We start from the raw sequence: 20,720 nt of genomic DNA, 5'->3' as shown, positions 1-20,720 counted from the left end.
CTAGGCTATCAGGGCTGGCTTAGAAAGAAACTATTTTGTAACAATTACAAGGATTAAGATCCAGAGTATATTAAGAATGCCTATAAATCAGTAGATACAGAACAATTAAGTCACTTTTGGAAGGAGTTACAACAAAATAATGCTATATGTTTCTAATGGGTGGTGATAATAATAATAATAACAATAGTAGATAATAATTATCGGAAGTTTACTATGTGCCAGGCTCTATTCTAGGTATTTTGCATATATAACATCACCTAATTCTCACAATAAACTTATGAGGTAGCTATTATTCTTCTTTCCATTTTATAGATTAAGGAACTAAGGTAGAAGAATGGAAGGAGAGGACAATAGTTGGGAATACTGTTCAAAGGGGATTTTAGCTTGATCTGGTATGCTGCAACTAAAAAATAAAAATAGAATCATGTACTGCCTCTAGAATTTAAAAAAATTAAATCGTAAGTAGCAAAGTATTGTCCACTACCACCATTATTCTTCCACATTGCTTGGATATCGTCATTTAAACAATTACAAAAGAAAACTAAATAATCAGAATAGATATTGGAAAAGAAGAAAACAATTCTCTTTATTTGCTCATGATATGGCTCTATATCTAGAAAGCATCAGAGGGCAAAAAATATTCCAACTAGAATTTGTATAAGATTGTGATAAGGTGGTTTTATACAAAATAAATATACATAAGTTAAAAACTCTCCTTCATATCACTGAGAGCTACTTATTAACAGGATGGAAAATTAATCTTATCCAAGAGACAATGAAAATCACAAATATGTAGGAATAAACTCATGGAGAAATGCAAAACTGCAAAATTTTAATGAAGAGCATAAAACAAGATATGAAAAAATCGAGATATATACTAGGTTCCCAGACAGAAAAGACTGATAGAAAAATCTCAGTCCTCACAAAATTAATGCATAAGTTAAATGAAATTGTGTATCAGCATGCCAATGGATTATGGGCTGGATATACTGTCTGCTTCTCTAGACGCACCCTCTACCCTTCTCCATCCTGATCTGTACCCCAGGAGGCTGACCTGTATAGACTGCATCAACCCCTCTCTTGCCCTCTGGTTCCTGGGTAGGTTTGGACAACAGGAACCACTGGCAGGAGTTCTGGAGGTAGGAGGAGAGTTAAGGTCAGGACATTTCTCTCCTTGGCTTCCTCCCAGCCAGGTGCCATGGGCTGGCTGTGCCTTCTACAACTCCTGTTGTAAACCCCCTCCAATGGAGACGTTCTGTCAGGACTCCAGTAATCTCTGCCTTCCCTTAACCTTCAGACCCAGAGCTGGAAGTGGCTCCTTGCTGTAGCTAGCTTGAAGGTGCGGTGCTTCACCATCCTTTTAAGGACCCCTTATCTCATTCACACATGTCCCTTTATTAAACTCTCCCTCTTTATCTAGGTGAACGTGTCATTTGTTTCGTGCCAGGACTTTAATACAAATTTATTTTTGAAACTTGATAAAATGATTTTAATGTTTACAAAAAAGAATATTTGTTCAAGAATAGCTAAGACCTTTATGAACAAGAATAGTGAAGAGAGATTTGCCTAACCAGATATGAAAATTTAGAATAAAACTATATTACTATGGTACTGACATAGAAATGACAAATAGATGACTAACAGAGAATTCAAAGTCCAAAACAAAAGGTTCAAGAAACCTTAAGAACAAGTTTTCCTTCAGTTAGGAAAGGATGATTTATTAATTAACAGTGCAAAAGCAGTTCTAATGAGGTAGACTAATTTAGACTCTTCCACCAAAAGAAAAACGAATTCCATATGGATTAAGGAGCTAAATACAAAAAGTAAAATAATAAAGTATCAGCAAAATTTAGAATAGTATTTTTATGAATCTGGAGTAGGATATACTGTCCTAAGCAAGGCAAAAATATAAGAATACATTAAAAGTTAAAATAACATATACAGAAACTAAAATGTGTTAAATAGAAAGAGATACAACATCAGAAAGACAAATGATAGAAGAGAAAAATAGTTGCATCACATATGACAGGTAAAAATATAATAACCACAGTATACAAAGTGTTTCGAAAAATTGTTTTTAAAAAGACAACAGAAAAATTCAGCAAAAGTTATCAACAGGGATTAATAAGAAATATTCAGGGGCCGACCCGGTGGCACAGCGGTTAAGTGCCCACATTCTGCTTCGGCAGCCCGGGGTTCATCGGTTTGGATCCCGGGTGCGGACATGGCACCGTTTGGCAAGCCATGCTGTGGTAGACGTCCCACATATAAAGTAGAGGAGGATGGGCACCGATGTTAGCTCAGGGCCAGCCTTCCTCAGCAAAAAGAGGAGGATTGGCAGCAGTTAGCTCAGGGCTAAGCTTGCTCAAAAAAAAAAAAAGAAGAAATACTCAAATAGCTAATAAATATGAAATGCTGCTCAATGCTAGTGATAATTAGGTAAATGCAAATTAAGATAACAACGAGGCAGTTTTTACCCAAATGACTGGCTAAAATTATAGAAGATTAATAACATCCAATTCCTAGAGAGAATGCTGGGTAAATGGCACTCTTATTTTCTAATGGTAGAGTGTGAATTACTGTAAATAATTTGAAAAGTGATACAGAAATCTATTAAAATCTAAAAAATAGACCCAGCACTCTCACACTGGGGAATCTATCCAAGAGAAAGAAGAGCATCAGCATGCGACGGTCTATGAACAAAAATGTTTATCGTAGCACAGTCTGTGTTAGCAACAACTGGAAACTGCTAAATCAATTCATCATTAGTAGAATTGAGTACATTGCAGTTTGTCACTATTATGGAATATTGTACAACTATTTAAATCAAGAGTTAGCTGTAGCTCTACTGACCTACAGCAGGATTTCTCAACCTTGGCACTATTGATATTTTGGGTGGGATAATTTTTTGTTGGGATGGGGGATGGCTGCCCTGTGCATTATGGGATATTAAATAGCATCCCTGACATCTACCCACTAAATGCTAGTAGCATCCTCCCTCCAGTTACCGCAACCAAAAATGACCCCAGACACTGCCACCTATTCCCCTGGGGTTAGTGGGGGTGGGTGAGGGGGAGCGAGACCTCTCCCTGTTGAAAACCACTGACCTAGAAGGAATACTCTGAAATATTTTGGTATGAGACAAACAAGTGGCAAAGGAATATATTTATGATTAAAAATGTTTTTGAAAGAAAATAATAATGAACATCTTACATATGTATGTATAAGTTCCTACTTGTTTGTTTGAACTGGATAAAGAACGAAACCAGCACAATATGCACCAAGATGTTGGCATTCCACCATCTCAGGGGGATGAAAATAGAGAGGGTAAGAAGAAGGATTAGCAACTTCTTTAAATTTATCTGCCTTATTCCACTAGTTACAATGTGCACATATTACAGTTGTGAATAAACACAATTTAAGGAAGAAAAATAATTTTGTAATTTAAAAACAAAAAAGAACCCTGGGCACTCAAGTGTTATGCCAACTGAAAGAAACCACTAAAAGTTTCAAAGCTTCAAATTATTATATCCATAAAAATAGATAATAAAACCATTCAGGTAATTGTTAGGAGACTTTTATAAGAATTATATCATTTAATCCTCATGAGAATGCTTTTATTACATCAAACTCAGAAATTTCTCATGAGGCTCAATTGAAAAGATTTGGAAAAATACTTTTGGTGAAAACCAACACGGATGCAAATGATATAATTTCTGTAGCACATTATGTATTTAACAAAGCACATTTATTACCAAAAAGTTGGCTTCCTATTTATAATATACGCACTTAACTACCAAGATGTGAATAATGTGTATAATCTGGATAGTAGACAACTTCAACACTATTAGACTGTTTTTTTTTTTTGAAGATTGGCCCTAAGCTAACATCTGTTGCCAATGTTTATTTCTCCCTCTTCTCCCCAAAGCCCCCCAGTACATAGTTGTATACTCTAGTTGTAGGTCCTTCCGTGTCTGCCACGTGGGACGCTGCCTCATCATGGCCAGACGAGTGGTGCTAGGTCCTCACCCAGGATCCGACCTGGCGAAACCCCGGGCTGCTGAAGCGGAGCACGCACTCGGCCATAGGGCCGGCCCCTAGACTGCATTCTTAATAGTTATGATTAATATCATTAATATGTATTTAGTACATTCTACGTGGTAGGCGCTGTTCTAAGTGGTTTATATCTATTAACTCACTTAATCCCCATTACTATTATTATCCCCACTTCATGGATTATTTCATAGATTATTATTATATAGATAGATGATGATTATCCCCATTTTATAGATAAGCAAACTTAGGCACAGAGAGTTAAGCAATTTGCAAGGCCACACAGCTAGGAAGTGGCAACACTGGGATGGGATCCAAATCCAGGCGTCGGGCTATGCTGCCTCTCTCTGTTAGCCAAAGTTTTGCTTTTAAGCTTATGGCTACTCATCTTCTAGTCCACCCCTCCACCCGGATGGAGTCACAGGCACCATGGTGGTGGTCTTCTGTGTCCTCTTACACCACAGGGAACTGGGTGGAGATGTTACTGTCTTATTTTTGGGCCCACTCCAGATGCTTTTTTCTCTTCCACAGAATTGATTTCCCATCTGAGTAAGGTTTTCAATCAACATTCTCCCATCTTTAAAAGTTTTTCTAACATTTTTACCTGTATAGAAGGAAGGCCATTTGTGACTGTTTATCTACCTGTCTACCTGTTTTCATTTCTTTCTTCCCTGTTACCATTTTCCTTCTAAACTATACTGATACTGTTAATTATTAAATTTCTCACACAAAACTATGTAAAATACTAACCACTGTTCTAATCTTCCAAAAGATATTAACAGCAAAGCTTGTAATTTACAAAGTTCTATCTAGACCAAGAGGACTTCGGGCTGCATTTTAGATTGTGAGGTCTCTGCAGAGAGTCATTGTATTGATCAGGTTAGCTAAGACAACTCCAAAGACAGTTTTAAGTGTGGTGTATCAGTTAAGGTTCTCCAGGGAAACAGAATCAGGATAGATGGATAGATAGATATAGGTATATATAAATAGAGAGAAAGAAGATATATAGTGTATAGGAGAGATTTATTTTAAAGAATTGGCTTACCAGATTGTGAGGCAGGCATATTTGAAGTCTAAAGCAGGTCAGCAGACTTGGCTAGTAGCTGAGGTTGCAGTCTTGAGGCAAAATTTCTCCTCCAAGAAGCTTCAGTTCTTGTTCTTAAGGCCTTCAACAGCTTGGATGACGTCCATCCACATTATGGAGGGTAATTTACTTTCCCTACAGTCAACTGATTATAGACGTTAACCACGTCTTCTGGGATATGATGGTAAATACTAGGGTTAGTAAACCATGTCAAAAAGACTATAGTGGGTAGTTAGGACAGAGTGTGATTGGACAATAGATACCACTTACTGACTATGACAATGAGGCTGTGGCTTGGTTTTAATGTTACACTGGATCTGTGACATAGATAACATGACCATCATCCTAGCATGAACTGAAAATGATGAGCACTACTAAGATAGTTCAGTTAGGTGAATAAGCAAAATTAAATATACTGAAATCAACAGCTTTCCTATATAACAGCAATAAGAAATTAAATAGTATGATGGAAAAATATGTTCATTTGCAATAGAAAGAAAATTTGTAAGATAGCTAGAAGCAAAATTATCAACAATATTTTAGGGACTATGGAAAAACATTAGTGAATTTGCTTAACTCTGAACAATAAGATCAGTTCAGCTATCTGTCAATTTCTGTGCCAGTGCTGCATTCCTGTATTCATTATAGCTTTAGAATACAATTTATTTGATACTTTAAATATACCTCATTGCTCTTCTTGTATTTTGTATTTTTAAACATCGTCACCCATTTAGTCTTACAGATGAACTTTAATATCACTTTGACGAATTTCCAGAGGCATAATAGAGTGTTAAATTGAAATTGCCAAAACAATGTAGATGTATTTGAGAGAAGATAACATCAATATAACATTGGGTTTTGCTATCCAGGATCACAAGTATCTACCTTTTCAATATCTGCACTGTGGAAGAGAGAGGATGTGCAAGAAGATTATTAACTTCTTCAGTTTATATCTTTGCGATTTTTCACAGGTTAGACTGAAAAAACAATTTTTATTATTAAGTAACTTGGGCCTTTTGATGATTGAAACAAGAGCCTCTCCAATCTTGTTCTCTATTCTGTAAAAAGGAGAAAATAAAACAGGTTCTTAGTACCACTACTACTCATATTGATCATTATTAACATTTACTTACTTAATAAGAATAACTTACTTATTTCTCAGCCAGTACTGAGTGAATTTACATGGATTATCTCAATCTTTACAAAAATTTATACCGTAGACTCTATTTATGGTTTCAGGATTCAATGAAGTAACAAGTAGGAAACTACTTTTTGAAGTGAAAATCAACATGGAAATATAAGCAAATATATTATTCAAACATTTGACTCCTTGTAAGGGAAAACACACGGTAGAAGTTTGCTTTCCTACTTAGAATCTTTATTGTTACCTGCCATGGATATAAGTCCTTTGAATACACTTTACTTCTAGCTGATTTTAAACTCTATTGTCAAATTGTTATTTTATATGTAAAGGCCTCTTGTGACGGCAGCAAATCCATCCCAGAAGTTTACTTGAGGGCATGCACCTACTGCCAAGTTTTAAGAGATAGAGATGGAAGAAGTGGAAGGAGGAAGACCCAAAAGCAAACGTAATATCTGACCTGCTCTGCACAGTAACATGTAGCCCTCAGCGACTGTGATGGTACGTAATGCCGCAGGGCAAGTCCTATGAGATAGTATGATTTATGTAGATAATCCACAAGAATCCAGCGAAGAATGATGAAAGCTCACATCTTAGTGAGCAGACAGAAAACAAAAATAATACACTAGTACTTTTTCTATATAGCAACAATATTTTTTTAAAAAATTAGACAAAAATCAATTCACAGCAGAAAATATTTTTTAAAATGAAAATAACTAGAAATCAAATTAGCAAGGATTAGTCAAAATTCCTTTTAAAAAACTTCCAAATTGTTCTGAATATAAAAACCAGCTAATAAATATTTATGAGCCTGGGAGATCCAATATTAGAAAGTTAATTAAATGTTCCAAAGTGACTTTATTTTTTTAATTAAAAAAATGACATTCGGTTTCACCTGAACCACAACCAAAACTGGTAAAAGAGTTAAAGGAGAAAATCCAAAGATTGGAGGATACTTGCCTTCAAATTGTATTGTAAAGCTCTACCAATTAAAACAATCATGGCATCAGCTCAAGAATTGTGAGAGAGAACAATGTTACAGAATCAACAATTCAAATTTTGTGGGAAACTTTTATAGTCGCAGGGAATAATGTTAAAACCTCATCCACAGCATACATGCAAATACTTTCCACATGTGCTATAGAGTTGAATTTTAAAACATAAAACCTTAATCTAAAGACCTACAAGAATGTCCAATATGTGTTGTGAGCTGAGTATGACGCAGAACCCTTTGGACAATATATCGAATATAATTACATTCTAATACTAAATACCATATATTATATATATGGAAAGGTGTAACGAAGCTCTTTATATTGGTTAACCTGAGGCTGCAGGGAAGTGGAGGGGAGGAGTGGGTGGGTGATATATAACTGCTTTATCGTTGCGATGTAGAAATGGAGCGACGATAGACTTAACTGCATAGAAACCTCAAACTCAAGAAAACAATCAATGAGTAATATAAGAACATTGAATTAGGTAGGTAGGTAGTTTCCCTCAAATTCATTTATATTTTTCTGTTAATTAAACAATGCGACATTTTTTAAACATTCAAAATGAAGATATTAAATTTCATTTGAAAGAATAAATGACCTTTCCATAAAGATCCCAATTAGGAAGAGTGATAAGGGATATGTTTCATAACAGATACTAAGAGTTACTGTACAGATATAATAAGGAAATGATTTAGTATTGATTCGAAACCCTAGACATAAACTGAAGCATCGGATGTTCTTGGGAAAATTCAGTATTCATGGATTTATACGAATTTAAATTTATACTTCACAAATGTATTCTGCATTGTGGAAATGCTGAATTTTAGAGCATAAAACCCTTAAAAAAACAGAGTGACAGAGCTATTAGGTAAGAAAAGCAAGTTATAGAGAAATCCGCATAGTATGATATTACTTTTCTAGAAACAAGCAACAATCAAACACTCTCTTCTCTGATTTTCAGCAGGTTGATTATGCATTTGTTTGAGCATAGAAAATTGTATAAGTATGCTGTTGGCACATTTATCATTAAGGCAGGACAGTGGAAACAGGGAGTTGGAGGAGGATAAGATTTTTAATTTTTATGACCAAGTATTACGTTTGTAATTAAAAAGTAAAGAAAACATTTAAAAAACATTAAAGCAAAACAGGTCACTTGATTATCTTGTGACTCATGCAAATTTTCCAGGTCGGAGGTATCCTCCATATAAAGGAGGTAAAAATATGTGCTTTTAGAATAAAAAAGACTAATAAAGAAAATGATAATAAATTTTCACTGAGAAGTTGCATCCACATAGTGAATGCCTAAACATGGATTAGTTTATTTAATCTTCAGAATTAACTTATGGCATGTATTATGTATTATCACATCTGCAATCAAATGAGCCAATATGTGTGAGCATATTTGTGAAAATGAAATTCTACAGAGAAAGTACATAATACTACAAAGAAACTTCATTTTATATTTGGGAAATACTTGAATATTTGATAATATAGTGTATTCCTTTTGAAAAAATCTACTTACAGACCAGCCAGGGTTTAGGTTTTGCGAATACTCTTTAATCGTTAAGATAACTTCCACTGTTAAGTTGCAGTTTCCCAAAACAAAACATTAGTGAATTTGGTATTCACATTGTTGGGGGAGATTAATAAATTTTCTTTACCTATCTGCTCCTTTTTGCTATTTAGTATAAGTATTACTTTTGTAGTTAAAAATATTGAAGCTTTTTTATTTGAAGCAAATATAGACAATTGATTATTTTCTAACTTTGCCTTATCACTTACATAATGATCATAGCTTCAAAATTTCCTTTTTGTGAATATCATTAACTTTCACTGTGTGCTTATTTGCATGTCCAGCTAGCAACTTGCTAGTTGCTTCCATGTAAAGTAGCCCATTTAACCCTGACAACAAACCTACGGTGCAGAGAATATGATTACATCTGCATCATAGATTTGTCTTCAGGGTCAAATGTACCAACCAAAGAGGAAATAGTTAACATAATCCATCTTATTATGACAAAATTCTGTTCCATGTGTAACAAAACACAGTTCCTTGGAACATGCACGTTGCATTTCTATTTAACAGCTCCTTACCTACTTAACTAGGGTTTAACTGCCTTGAGTAATCCTTCCTTGTTAAGGGCGATGATTAATTTTATGTATCAACTAAGCTACGTTATGGTGCCAAGTTGTCGTTCAAATACCAACCTACGTGTTGCTGTAAACAGTACTTTTTAGATGTGATTAATATTTAAATAGTAGACTTTGAGTAAAGCAGGTTACCTTCCATAATTTTGGTGGGCCTCATCCAATCAGGTGAGGTCCTTAAGAGAAAAGACTGAGGTTTCCTGAAGAAGAGGCAATTCTGCTTTAAGAGTGTAACATAGAAATCTTGCCTGAATTTCCAGCCTGCTTGGCCCGTCCTGCAGATTTTGGACTCAAGACTGCAACAACTCTTCTCTGGCTCTCTAGCTTGCCAGCTTGCTCTAGAGATTTTAGAGTTGGACCTGCTAACTCCCACAATTGCATGAGCTAATGTCTTAAAATCTGTCTCTCTATTTCTATCTCTCTCTCCTATTGGTTCCGTTTCTCTGGAGAATCCTGACTAATGCACTAAGATTAACTTCCACTACTAGGTTGGGGTTTGTTACAACAAAACATCTCTAGTGAGCTGAGTTTCAGGAAGCTGCCCAGGGAACCCTGGAAAAGCAGACAGCAAAATCCACATAACGATGAAACTGAAGACAAATTTCACAGATGTTAAAGCAAATGTAAACATTTCTCACTAAATAACAAATACTGAGGGGTGACACAGTCCCCACAGTAAGGCTATTGGGTGACTTCTTGTGTATGGGCATGTGCAGTACATGGGGATAATAATGAGTGTGTTATGTGACTTCAATTTCTATCCATAAGGCATCCGATGTATGTATATTATCGTAACCCTGAAATCAATTGATAAATTAAAAAAAGATACCCGACAGGATAAACAGAAATATTAAAACTTCCATATATTTAACAGTATTTATTTAAAAGGAAATTAGGTAATGAATCCATTCATAATGGAAACAAAATTTAGATATCTCTGAGAAAAGCTTAGAAAGAATTTTTGAGGACCTTTGAAGAAAAATATGAATACTTCATGAGGGGTATAAAAAGTAACTTAAATAAATAACTATATTCCTAGGACCCCAAGTGGGAATATCCTATATTATAAATTACATTAGAAACTCCTGGGTGTGGGAATTTTTAACATAATCAAATAGGTTATGTTAAAGTTGTTCTGCATAAGTAAACTGCTGAGAGTTTTTAAGAAAAGCTTTAGGAAACATAAGAAAAGAAAACTATAGGCCAATATCTCTGAAGAACATAGATGAAAAAATTCTCAATAAAATACTAGCAAACCAAATTGAACAACACATCAAAAAGACTATACACCATGGCTAAATGGAATTTATAGCTGGAATGCAAGGCTGGTTTAACATATGAAAATCAATCAATGTGGTATACCACAGAACAGAATGAAAGATAAAAGTCACATGACCATCTCAATAGATGCGGAAAAATTATTTGACAAAGTTCAACATCCACTTATGATAAGAACTCTTAACTAAATAGGTGTAAAAGGAAATTTCCTCAACACAATAAAGGCCGTTTATGAAGCCCACAGCTAACATCAGAATCAACGGGGGAAAACTGAAAGCTTTCCTCTAAAATCTGGCACAAGGCACAAATGGCCACTAGCCACTTCTATTTAACATAGTACTGGAAGTACAAACAACAGCAATTAGACAAGAAAAAGAAATAAAAGGAATCCACACTGGAAAAGAAGAAGTAAAATGAACTGTTTGCAGATGACATGATTCTATATGTTGAAAATCCTAAAGTCTATACACACACACAAACATAATAAACAAATTCAACAAAGTTACAAGATACAAAATCAATATACAAAAATTCAATTGTATTTCTTTACATCAGCAATGATCTATCAGAAAAGGAAATCAAGAACACAATCCCATTTCGAATAGCATCAAAAAGAATAAAATGCTTAAGAATAATTTTAACCAAGAAGGTGAAAGATCTGTACACTGAAATCTATAAGACAATGAAGAAAGAAATCAAAGAAGACACAAATAAATGGAAAGATATTTCATGTTCATGTATTGGAGGAAGTAATATTGTTAAAACGTCCATACTACCCAAGTGATCTACAGATGCAATGTAATCCCTATCAAAATTCTAATGGTATTTTTCACAGAAATAGGAAAAACAATCCTAAAATTTGTGTGGAACCACAAAAGACGTCAATTGGCCAAAGCAATCTTGAGCAAGAAGAGAAAATTTGAGGCATCAGCATCACATTTTCTGTTTTCAAATTATATTACAAATATATAGTAATCAAAACAGTATTGTACCAGCATAAAAAAGACACAAACATCAGTGGAACAGAATAGAGAGCCCAGAATTCAACGTAAGCATATATGACAAGGGCACTATGTTCAAGAAAAGACACTCAGAGAGAAGATATTGGCATCCTATTTAGAATATAGAAGCCTACAGCCAGGATTTTGACTCAGTGAGTAATTCTGCTTGATATTACTCGATAGCTAAAAGTTTGCCTACCGTTCACATCCTCCAATCCTAAGTCATTACAATTGTATTCAAAGGTCAGTACTGAATTTGAGTTTCATGTGGCTGTTATTCCACCTCTGGTTGAGCCTATCTCTTTAAATTCTCTACCTGAGGGCCCAGATCCCATACTACAGGTAAATGTCCCATATCTAAAAGATGGAGTGGCCATGTAGCAGCCAGGTCCAGACCTAGACCAAAAAAAGCAATTGTTCTATCGGATTTGTTTTATTTGGGAGTGCATTGCCACTAATCAATTAGAATGGAGAAGCATTTTTCTTTTTAAAGATTTTATTTTTTTTCCTTTTTCTCCCCAAAGCCCTCTGGTACATAGTTGTATATTCTTCGTTGTGGGTCCTTCTAGTTGTGGTATGTGGGACGCTGCCTCAGCGTGGTTTGATGAGCTGTGCCATGTCCGCGCCCAGGATTCGAACCAACGAAACACTGGGCCGCCTGCAGCAGAGCGCACGAATTTAACCACTCGGCCACAGAGCCAGCCCCAAATGGAGAAGCATTTTTAACCGTGGTTTAAGGTTGCATCAAATACACAGTTAATAGGATTATATACCCAAAAGTACCTGATAAGTATTAAGCTAGTGAAAGTAAGATGAGTAGTCAGAAAAAAAGTAAACAAAATTCATTAGTTTCCCATTATATCAGTAACAATCAATTGGAAAATAATCCATTGATGACAGCAAGGATAAGCATAAAACATCTCGAGATCAAAGGGTCAAGAGTTATTCTAGTAGTATATGAAGGGCTCTATAAACCTTCTCTGAATGGTATCAAAGAAGGCTTGAATATCGGCATGTATATGCTTCACTCTGGATGGAAGACTGGATATTATAAAATTGTTAGTTTTTTCAAATTATTTACATTTTTGTTCCTCAAAAATTCCAGAGTAGCATTGTTTAAAAAGTGGAACATGGAAGCCAAATCTACATGTTTCAATTTGTTGATATGGACGATTTCAAACATCAATGAAAATAGAGGTAATAGTTTACCTATCACGCATCTGTGGTGCCTATCAATGTATGGCTAAACATTTCCTTTGTACTCCATTGACTGGCCTGCTCCTGCTATCCATTACATTACTGTAAAGCAAATCAATTCTATCATATCATATGTCACATGTGACCTTTTTTGCTTGATAATTTGAGAAAATGTTATTACATTTATTTTCAAAATAAAAGGGTTTATTTAAGAAATATAACACAATAGAAAAGTAATAAGGAACATCTGTCACGTCAGATTCTAAATGGCACCGTAACCATACATTATTTTAATAAGACTGTTATTGCCTCCAAAATTGACAGAAATTTCACTGAAACAAAATTGTAACTAGTAAGATTGGAGATTTGCACATTTTAAAAAGATAGAACTCTCACTTCATAACATACAACCAAATGCCTTCCATGGGAATGAAATAGGAATATTAAAACATAAAACAAAGAAAATCTATTGACCTATGAAATGCCCATGATATATTGTTCTGTGACAACAGGAAGTTGCAAAACAATTTATTTCAGTAGATCCCATTTTTTTCAAAGCAACAACCCAGGAAATGGTCCTGATACAAATAAGTGTTGATAAGTATTTGCTTAAGCCAAAAAAAATGCTCAGATGTTTATATAAATGTTATTAGCATTTTTGGGAAGCCTGTCAATGGATCAGGAATAACGTATTATGAGGTGAGATTATTCAATTATCCTTCATCTATTTTTGAACTGTTTTGCTAATTAGGATGAGGAAGCATCACTTTTGTAATGAAAAATTATAGAGGAACACATTTTCAAATGAAAAGCAAACCTGGGCCACTCTTGTGCAGTGATTAAGATCACACATATCATGTCACACATGCCACTTTACCTCTGACAATGTTCAAGTTTTATGATTTGAAAAAAAAAATAACACGTGCAAATAGTGTAAGTAATAACAATAACAGAAACAGAAATAACCTTTCCTGAGTGATTACTTACACGTCAGGCAGTGACTAAGTGCTTTTATAAGCATCATCCTATTTAACCCTAACAAAAAACCCTTGGCAGAGAGAGGATGTCACCACAATGTACCTCCCAGATTTGTTGTGGGGATCAAGTGAGCCAACCTGTACCAAAATATTTTGGCAAATCTAGATATCGGAGTAATGTAGGCCATTTATATGGCAAAAAATTCAATCTCATGTCCAATGATACATATTTACTCACAATGTTAATTTCCTATTTGAAAACTATTCGCCAATATGTCAGGATGTAAGAGCTTTAAGTAAATCTTCTTGTTGGCTAAGATTAAACTCCTATTATTAAGCTGCCTTTTTTTTACACCAAAATTTATTCAGTGAATTCGAGTGTCATGTTGGTTTCAAGGCAACCCCGGAGGAGCTGGCCACAAAATCCCTACACACTTCTTTCTTCAGGGCCCAGATGTGAAGACTGATTTTGGAATCTTGTTTCCAGTGCTAGGCTGGTCGAGGTAAGAACTTGCTGCTCAAAGTGTGGTTCAGGGATTAGCAGCAAGGTATCCCCTGAGAACTTGTTGGAAATCTACAGTCCTGGGCTCTCCTACAATATACTTAGTTAGAATCTGCATTTTTAACAAGATCCCCAGTGGTTCCTACTCACATTAAAGTTTAAGAATCAGTGGTATAAATGACCTAAAGATATACTCTTCTCTTATAAACTTAGAATATGGGATAAAACATAACAAAATTCTTTTCAAATGTAGAGCTGAGCACATAATAGAGTTGGGGTCCAAACCCAGGAAGGAGATATAATCAGAAAGGTTAATGGAGATGAAGAGGTGGATGGTGGGAGGGCTCATACCAGGCTCAGTAACTTAAAGCCTTGGGTTTTTATAGTAGTGAGCAGGACAGGGGCATGGCTATGAGCCCTAGCAAGGTAGTAAATTAGATTGTAACTCTCACAATAAAGGCATCTAATAAATTAAAGATTCATTCCTAATAATATTCTTATAAACTTGGAATAGAAAAACTTACTTAATAGTATATCTGCCAAAAAACTACAGCAAATATATTTTTAATGGTGAAGTAGTCATTCTTAGTATTAACAACAAGAAAATTATGAAGAGATATTCCACATCATTAGTAATCAGAGAAATGCAAATCAAGACCACAAGAGGATACCATCTACCTCCATTTTACTGGTAAAAATTTAAAGGACTGACGACACCTAGTGTTGGTCAGGATGTCAATTCACAGCATCTCACACAAGGCTGGCGGGAGTGTAACTTACTGGAATTAGTTTGGGAAATGGTTTAGCATTAACTCATAAAGTTGAATGTTTACCTAACCTGTGGCCCATTGATTTCATTCCTAGGAAAGGCCCTAGAGAAATTCTTCTCCATTACAACAGGCAATATGTTTAAGACTATTCATAGCAGCACTTCTCACAATACCAAAACCTGGAAACAGTCCAAATGTCCATGAACAGGAGCATAGATGAAAACCCAAGGTAAATACACACTATGGAATGTTCAGTAGTAGTCAAATGTAATACATCGTAGTAGCACACAAAAATAAGGTTAAAACTTCATAACAAAGTGAAAAAAATTAAGCCCCAAAGAAGATTACATACAGAAAGAGAAAAGGAAGTAAGGAAATGCCAAATGGGAATCGGGGTGATGGTTACTTCTAGTGGAAGGAGGCGAGGGTATGAGTTGGCAGGGGTGGGTATATAGCAAGAGGGAGGTTATTACCAATGTCCCAGCTTTTATTCTCAGTGATAGGTTTGTGTTTCTTACATTATTAATTAATTACTAATTAAGTAACTAAATAAAAGCAGGACAAGCAGGACTTCTATTGATGGCATGCCATGCATGAAGAACATGACCAATTTAATTCTTTGTACCTCAGGTACAATTAACACCATTACTTTTTATTTAAAATAAAATAAATATTGGGGATAGCCCCGTGGCCAAGTGGTTATGTTCGCGTGCTCCACTTCGGTGGCCCAGGGTTTCACCGGTTCAGATCCTGGGCGCAGACATGGCACTGCTCATCAAGCCATGCTGAGGCAGTGTCCCACATGCCATAACTAGAAGCATTCACAACTAAAAATATACAACTATGCACCAGGAGGTTTTGGGGAAAAAAGGGAAAAATAAAATCTTTAAAAAATAATAAAATAAATATTATTAACATTTAATGAATTCTTATTTAAACGTCAATGTGTTAACTGCTTTTATAGAGATTAGCTCTTTTAATCCCTGCAATAAATGCCTGATGTACATGACGTTAATTCTACACAACAGATTTGTAATGAGGATTTAATAAAGCAACCTATGTAAAAGCACTTTTGCGAACCGAAAAGTGTAACAAAACACAGGCGATCATATACTTGCAACTTTCCATCCTGCCTCTCATGAAACTCATTTTTGGATAATACACCACTTCACAATCTAGAACATATATGTTAGATTATGAGTACTTTCAGCAATTCTTCTAATGAGCTAAGATGAACTCTCTCTTAATAAGTTTTCATTCCTTATACCAAAAAGACCTTGGTCTGTTTGGGTTTCATGTGGCTACATGGATAACTAAGCAGGAGCTGGCCGCAAAGTCAATAGTTCGGCTGAAAGACCAGATCCTAGGAAAACAGTGAATCTCTCAGGTCTAAAAGATAAGAGCTGAGGGGAACTCAACTGTTTGATACTACACCTGATAATTTTGCAATGCATTAAAGATGCAGATAGGTAAGTGGAAAATGATTTAGCAGAAAGAGAAAGCCCCAACCAAACCTGGGGTGTAGGGAAGCCCAGAAGCAGCCTGATCTGCAAATCTCCAAATCTAAAAAATCCCCGGGAATTGGAAACACAAGGTACTTGTGATAATGAGAGTAAAGGTGGGGCTGAAAACAGGAATATTGGCTGAACGTCTATACGTAAAGCAGTTAGAACCTGGAACCACTCAACCTCCTATTCTCCCGTGAGCAATAGGCCTAGAGAAAAGCAGATAAGGTTGGAGCAGAGTGACTGAGAACTCCAGAAGGATGTCTCCAAAAGAAGTTGAAAATGAGAGGTTGCTTGTTGTGTTTGAAAGTATTGAGAGGAGATTTATATCTCTACTGAGAGTATGGAGATAAACTAGCGACAGACACCTGAAAAATTATAAAAAAACAATTAACTTTTGGGGAGAAAGGAAGTACAAGTCCTATAAAAAGGAAGAATCATCACAGTATACGACCTGATTGGGCTCTGAACAACGTTTGCATCACTGTAATCAAAACAAACTGCCTCACTCAAAAGACCAAATGAGCGAGACAGAAATAACACTAATGCCAATGCAATGTCTCAGGTCTGTTACGATTAAGTCAGAATAATTCACTTAGAAGTTCTTAAAACTCTACTGAAGAAGCAAGTGGTTCATAAATATAAAAAAGCACAATTATTACTGTTATTAGTAAGTATGAGTATTAATGAACGGGAAATTAGAAGCCGGGAAATGTTACGTGTGCTGTTTAAAGACCATGCAGCAAGTGAATATCTGAACTTCCTTTTCCTTAAAAATAATTGCTTCCTTGATTGTTTTTTTTTTTTTTTGAGGAAGATTAGCCCTGAGCTAACAGCTGCTGCCAGTCCTCCTCTTTTTGCTGAGGAAGACTGGCCCTGAGCTAACATCCATGCCCATCTTCCTCTGCTTTGTATGTGGGACACCTACCACAGCATGGCTTGACAAGTGGTGCCATGTCCACACCCGGGATCGGAACTGGTAAACCCTGGGTCGCCAAAGCGGGACCAGGCTGGCCCTTGATTTGTCTTTTGAATGAGGTAGTGTGTGAAAATATATTTTTTAAAATGAAAATCAGCATAGAATCATATATGGATATCTTTATGGAACATTCAGTAACTTCTCCAACAAAACACACTTTTAGGTAACACGTTGCCTTCCTATTTAAAAACTACATTCTTACCTAGCAGGATATGAGTTTGACTAATCCTTGTAATGAGTTTACTTTAATCCCTGTTGTTAAATCACTACTCTTGATACTAAAAGGTCTCTAGGGAATTGAGGTTTCAAAAGGCTGCATGGGCACCCCCGCGGGAGCTGGCAGCAAAATCCATCTGAGAAGTGAACCTTAGGGCTCAAATTCCAGAGCTGAGGTCAAAGAGAAAGAGGGAACAGGGAACTGAGCCGAGAGCCAAAAGCAAGAGGTAGTCTGATTTGGCCCACAAGGTTGTGTAGCACACTGATTGTGATGATGATGATGATGATGATATTTCATGGGCCCTGGTTTGAATTATATAATGCACAAAATATACCATTGCTTTTACTAACGTAGATAATTTGAGAAAATTACCTCAAAAAGATGATAATTGTAATATACTTAATTCGCTGGACAGACAGACGAGAGGTGTATCAAATAATACCTGACTTTTAGAATGAATAATTAATTTGAAAAAGCAAATGACATATCAGCTACTCATATTTTACTAGTTATCATTAACAAATTAAAAAAATACATTTAAAAAGAAAAGATGCTATGAGCAAGCAGAGCCAGCGGAATTCTGAAAACATACATAATGGCAAGGAGGATTATCAAAACAACAACAGCAACAAAAATGACAACTCTATTCTGAATATTCAATAAACAGAACAAATATAAGGTCCTTGAAATAAGCTTTATAATTGTTAAGGGCCTTCATGTAGAAAACCAGCTTGAATACAAGGTTTTAAACACTAGATCTGATCCTGATGCAAAGGCTCAAATTTGACCGTGTGTTAAATTCCTACAATTCATTTAAGTTTTTATAGTAATGACTTTTTCTCTTAATGAGCATTTTAGGGTAATTTGAGAAGGGGATGACAAATTACGTTTATAAGATTATTGATTAGAGGAGAATTTCAAGAGAAGGTCTAGAAATAGAAACGGTGAATGTCTGTCCCAGAGACTGTATTCTGCAGCTACAATTACAATATATGTGGGATCCAGAATTCAGAGTTATTCCTGGAACAAATGTGATGAAAAGGTGTGAAGGTAACTTGGTATTTGAGAAAAAATTTCAAGTCCTACGTCACCCAATGTACCCACGTACATTCCCCATTGGCAAGAGTGTTGAAATCAGGAACTCGAATCCACGGAACATCTTGTCCCAGTGCATGCCGCTTACTATTGTTAGGTGAGAAATAAAGCTGCAAAGTAAAATTCTGTGTATATGATCCTGTGTTGTATTTTATAAAAAAGAAACAAATACGCGATGTGGCTGTTTAGAGCATTTACTGATCACCGATGTTATTTTTAATATAGAGAAATCAAAAAGGGCCAAATGCAACCTAATGAGAATTGAAAGGACAGTTTAGTAATTTGGGTAGACAGAAAAGAAACATAAAAACAGATAATTTTACTGCATATGAGCTATAATTCTTTCAAAAAGGCATTTAGCAACATGAGGCTCAGATTGTACAGCACAGAATGAAAAGGGGATCCTTTGAACTAGCATCTAATTTTGAATACAAATCATTACAAATAATTTTGAATAAATTATCTTTATGCAAAGTATTTTCTATATACATATGAGATTGACATCTGTGTGTCAAATAAAAGTATTTCGATATTAAAAGAGGTATTTGAATTCAGTATCCACTCAAAAATAAGTAGATGAGAATTATCTAGAAATAATCTTACTAAGAATTGTTTAGGACCTGTTTTAAAAAATATTAGAAAACTTTCTGAGACCTATTCCAGGTGATTTGAACAAGGAAAATATATGCACACATGATCTAATACAGAAAGATTCAATATCAAATAGAGAGATTTTTCTCAAACGCATTCTTTTTATCTTTTTAAAGACTGGTGCTGAGCGAACATCTGCTGCCAAACTTTTTTTCCTTTTTCTCCCCAGAGCCCCTCAGTACATAGCTGTATATTGTAGTTGTAGGTCCTTCTGGCTCTGCTATGTGGGACGCCCCTCAGCATGGCTTGATGAGCCGTGCTATGTCTGGCCCCAGGATCCAAACTGGCCAAACCCCGGGTAACCAAAGTGGAGTGCACGAAGTTAACGATTTGGCCACAGGGTTGGCCCCCTCTCAAATATATTCTTAACATTAAGGTAATTCGGTAAAAAATTCCCATGTGCCTTTTTTGGCTAGGTATTTGTTGGTATGCAAACTTGGGAGTTCCCTGGGAGAAATATGAAATTGGCCCCCATACATGGTGGGCAAGGAGAGACTGAAGACTGAAGTAGGTCACTCCAGATTGGTAGGTGGCAGTTTTAATAAGTAAGGGAACTTACATAAGGGGCTTGTCTTGGGCAGTCGCAAGAAGAGTAGATCTCTGAATCTGCCTGTCAGAATCTTAAAGTTTACACACGCATACCTCATGTTATTGCTCTCTGCTTTATTGTGCTTCACAGATGCTGTGTTTTTTACAAGATCCTCCACCACCAAAAGGTTATGGCTCACAAAAGGTTCAGATGATGGTTAGCATTTTTTAGCAATAAATTTAATATATATAATTTTTTTTGAGGAAGATTAGCCCTGAGCTAACTACTGCCAATCCTCCTCTTTTTGCTGGGGAAGACTGGCCCTGAGCTAACATCCATGCCCATCTTCCTCTACTTTATATGTGGGATACCTAACATAGCATGGCTTTTGCCAAGCAGTGCCATGTCCACACCCGGGATCCGAACCGCTGAACCCCAGGCTGACAAGAAGTGGAAATGCGCAATTAACCACTGCACCACTGGGCCAGCCCCTAATTAAGGCACGTACATTGGTATTTTTTAGACATAATGCTGTTACACACTTTTTAGACTACAGTATAGTGTAAACATAACTTTATATGCACTAGGAAACCAAAAA

The sequence above is a fragment of the Equus quagga genome, chromosome 10, assembly GCF_021613505.1.
Source record: "Equus quagga isolate Etosha38 chromosome 10, UCLA_HA_Equagga_1.0, whole genome shotgun sequence".
NCBI classification, from domain to species: domain Eukaryota; kingdom Metazoa; phylum Chordata; class Mammalia; order Perissodactyla; family Equidae; genus Equus; species Equus quagga.
This window is presented reverse-complemented; position numbering follows the sequence as displayed.